The sequence below is a fragment of the Curcuma longa genome, unplaced genomic scaffold (assembly GCF_044706935.1).
Source record: "Curcuma longa cultivar G26 ecotype Majalengka, Jawa Barat unplaced genomic scaffold, ITB_CL_G26_1.1 contig_23589, whole genome shotgun sequence".
In the NCBI taxonomy this organism is placed as follows: Eukaryota; Viridiplantae; Streptophyta; class Magnoliopsida; order Zingiberales; family Zingiberaceae; genus Curcuma; species Curcuma longa.
Genome location: NW_027432199.1, coordinates 5666 through 10286, shown reverse-complemented (window position 1 = coordinate 10286; position 4621 = coordinate 5666). Strand labels below are relative to the sequence as shown.

At 33.0% G+C, this 4621-nt stretch overlaps 1 long non-coding RNA gene across 1 annotated transcript; it reads left to right on the top strand.

The window, feature by feature from the left end:
- Positions 1–737: 737 nt before the first annotated feature.
- Positions 738–4070, top strand: LOC141818169 (uncharacterized). Its single transcript, XR_012600921.1, has 4 exons — positions 738–820; positions 3636–3730; positions 3820–3886; positions 4015–4070. It is a non-coding gene; the product is annotated as an uncharacterized LOC141818169 (long non-coding RNA).
- Positions 4071–4621: the final 551 nt, after the last annotated feature.

Below are 4621 nucleotides of genomic sequence, written 5' to 3'. Positions count from 1 at the left end.
ACAAGTTACATATTTAGCTATTTTAAGGAATTAAAATCATATAATATTCCTAATTAATTACAGCTATTATCAAATCAAATCATCCTAATTATACAATATAAATTGATGTAATAAATAAGATCTGCAGTAAATCTGCAATAAATTTGCCTTGATTGATTTTCCACAGTTATTATTTACTTAAACTGTTGATGTCTATTTGTTAACTTGAGGTTCTTCATAAGTACTTCAACTCACATGATTAAAATAGAAACAAAATCACATTTCATCTTTTTTATTGTCTTTTTAATTGTGGTTTACATACTGAACGTGCTTTATAGTTAATGTGGAGTTCTGATCCTTAAGCTCCATAATGCGTCTTTCAACTACATAGCTAGCCTAAATGAGAGTAACTTGGGAAGTGCTTCACTGTTATATGATAGACCATCATGATTAACTGTCTTAACTTTAGTTAAGCTCTACAGTGGGAGGTAGCATTCTGCATGGTATTTGTGAACCATGAAAGCAGGGATCCATATCTTGACCATTTGCTGAGTTTATATCAAAGCTAATAAACACTTTTCTGTCCTATAGTTTGATCTATCCTGGATTGTCTGTTTGATCTTCTCTTGCTAGTTCCAGTGATGTACTTTTGATGATTTTTTTTTACATTAATTTCCATATCTAGTATGATGAGTTTTTCTGTGCATAAACATAATACTCCAGATATGTAAACATTATTTGTCTTGCATATTACTCCAGGTTTGACGTGAAAATTGCAACGGCTGTAGCTGACGAGACTAATCTACCATTTGTCACTGCAGAGAATAAGTTTGAAGCATTGGTCAGTTTTCACTCGATGTTATTTCTTAGCCGTCTGGTGCAAATTGAATCTGGACCTACTTTATATTTTTTTGCTTGCTGTACCTTTTTTGGCTCATGTTTCTTGTTTAATAATGCTAATGTAGTCTAAACATCAAGGTTCAAAATTTCGAGCCTTGTCTTTGACTGGAACGATACTATTTTGGTCTCGTGCCGATAATGGATTGAAGTTAAGAAAAGGAAATGAAGCATAGGAAAGCGATATTGTGCATGCCATGCATGATTTTAAATCTTATACCATGCGAGGCGAAATAGTCGAAACATATCATTTCGATAAATTATTGAAACTCGATACTACTCGGCATAGACAATGCTTTCTTCTTTTTCTTCATTTCCTTCCTCTTGCAACCTTCAATCTATCATCGACACCATGCATCAAAGCATGGACATGATATTGGAACAAGCTTCTTCCAATCAAAGAATGAAACTACATCACAGATCAAGATTTTAAAAGGCGCAGCATGGTATTGAGTTTTGGTGATTTACAGGACCAATAGTTTTGACAGTTTCACCTGACATAGTATGAGATTTCAAATCATACTTGACATAGATTGTACTTCAAGGTTTAAATTAGAGTTTTGATTTTGATTGAAACACAACAGCTTCGGTATCGTACCATGCCATACTAGTATGATATTGAGATTTATTAAAATTAATTAAAGAATTCAAAATTACCTAAAATTATCAAATTTGTAAATTTTTAAATGTCAATTCTAAATGTTGTATTATAATCTGTTTTAGAATATCAATCTGATTTGAAGTTTTAAATATCTGATTTAAATATCAATATTTTAAAATCTGTTTTTGATCTTTAGAAATATTAATATTTTGTGAAATATATTTATGATCTTTAGGACTATTAATATTTGGTATAACTTAATTATATATATATATATATAACCTAATGGATTAATTATCTAAATTAGTTTTTATCAACTAATCAATTTTAATCAATTAATTGTATAAACATTAGTTGAAGGAAAGCCTTGGCGCAACGGTAAAGTTGCTGTCATGTGATTTTGAAGTCACGAGTTCAAGCGGAAACAGTCTCTTATAAAATGCAAGATAAAATTGTATACAATAGACTCAATGTGATCCGATCCTTCTCCAGGATCTCACATTGGTGGGAGCTTTGTGCGTCAGACTGTTCTTTTTTAATTGTATCAACATTAGTTAAAATTAATAATTAATCACATACACTTAAGCTAAAGAAATTTTACTAATTAAATCAAATTAATTTAATTATAATTTTAATCAAATTACAATCAATTAAACCAGTTAATTATTTAATTGATTATAACCTATTAAATGAATCAACTATAATCAATTAATTCATTTAATAATTATATTAATCAATTATAATCAATTTAATGAATGATTATATTAATTGATTATAGTAAATACTCTCTCTACCCTGAGACTCTTGACCTTGATAATGAGGTTGGATTGAGGCGAGCAACAAGAGTGGCGTCATCGGAGCAAAGGAAGTTGTGGGTAAGGAGTGAGTTGAGGTGATAGCCTAGGAGCAAGTGCTGGTTGTTCAGTGGGCAAGGGATCACATGAGTGGTTCAAGCAATAGAATCACGAACTATAAACAGTCTTCTCCCCAAAGCTCTATCACCATTCCTCATCCACTCTACACCTCCCAATGCGAGCAGCCGACACCACGTAGCTCAATTCCTCAAGACAGCTTATGTATGTTTTCAGCTCCAGTATGCACCACTCCATTAATATGAGAATTAACGAGTATCGAACAAGACATAAAACTCTCATTTGATAATATAGGCTTTGTGGTAGCACGGGTGTTGCAATACTGATTTGTTGTGCCACCCAAATTTGTATTGTTCCCATCACGAAACAATAAATCTCAACCATGCCAGGTGGCGTGGCTTGAGATTTAAATCTTTGTTGTACTTTTTGAGTAGGCTATGTCCTTGTATCTCAAGGTCAACATCCTTACATCCAATTGTGATGTGATATTTGGAACACTGGCAACCGCAAAATCTGAAAGTCCATTTATAGATGATGGAACCTTCACACGTGAATTTATCCAATAATCAAGCCTCTGCTAGGTCCTTCAATTTCCATAGAAGAAAACCTGCTGGGTCAATAGGGCTCCACAATCAGTTGACACTTGACGTGCCTTCAAAATTTCTCTTTTACATTTTGATGTAAGAATCAGCCAGTAAATAATAAAAAAAATTCATTTCCTATATATAAATAGTCTTTTGTCAATGCAATTATAAGAAATTAAAGAACAGTATGCTTTATCCTTTAGGGGGGAAAACATCTTAAGCCATTGATACATCACTGCCTACTATCTATATAGGTTGGCTATTTCTAACCTTATATGACTAAATTTGACCAAGCTGAACTGAACCCAATTGTAAAGCAGGTCTCTTTATGAAAGTCATATTAAAAGTCAACAGTATTAGAAATGTGAATCTGGTCCCATCTTGAACCTTGCTCCTTTGATGCGATCTTCAGTTGGATTTCAGTTTACATGTTTTTTCCCCAAGGATGTCAATTTTGCAATCTTCAGAGGTTCCTATAAAATTACAAGTTACAGCTAGTTGGCTATGTTATAACTTAGCTTTATCTCTTATTGTATTTGATTTACTATTTTTTGGTGCATTAAATATGAAAAAAACTGAAAATTTGTGAATTATTGCATTATTAGCGAGTCCACTTTCTCAAGTTCTTTTGTTGCTTGTTATATCTTCTTTTATTGTGGAGGCCTTATCAGTCCTCTTAATAGTGGTTTGTGCTGCAAGCAGGCTGCACATGATGCTTTTATTGAGACCAGCGGAGCCTTAAACACAATTTCAGCTTCTCTTATGAAGATAGCAAATGACATACGACTTCTAGGAAGGTATTTTGACTGGCACTATGGTATTGCTTTCGTATATTAAAAAACATGCAATTTGGCTTTATGATCACTTTTTGTTGAACATGTTTCAGTGGTCCACGTTGTGGACTTGGTGAGCTGATCCTACCTGAAAATGAACCAGGCAGCAGTATAATGCCTGTATTTCTCTTTCCTTCATATACTTTTTAAAGTTTTATTGCAATTGCTTGTAACTGCTAGCTCATAACCATGTTGCATTCTGTCAGTCTTTTCACCGACATCTCAATCCCTACCTTTTTCCATTGCAGGGAAAAGTCAATCCTACTCAATGTGAAGCTCTCACAATGGTTTGTGCTCAGGTAATTTATTTCAAGTTTTTTCCTTGTTCCATACAAATCTAGTAATCTGCAATAGGATTTTTGTTTGTTATTGCTTTGCAAAAAATTGATCACAACATTCTTCCATCATGTAACAGGAACTTCAACCTCTAGGAAATTAGACTGTTATAAAATAAACTGGTACAGACAATGACTAATAAAAATTAATATTTATATTGTCTTGTTCTATATACATAACCTTTCAAGCTCCATGAGATGTGAAGTATGGGGCAGCAGCTACAGAAAAACCATCCGATAGTCCTATTGCATAGCACCATGACTAAGCTTGTTCTGAGAGTTCATAATTTGGAATTGGAAGAAAAATCTTTTCCGTTGCTGAATGAGGACTGAAAAAGTTTTCCACTTTCAGGGGATAAATAAACCAAAAACTAGAAATAAAGGTTCTAAAACTATACAAAACTAGCTGTATATTGACAATCGTACCTCAAACCACTTTCAAATATGAGTTAATTATGTTTTGACTTCTTAGAACTAGTAGAGTAGCAATAAATGATAACAGGCAATACAAACTAAGCAA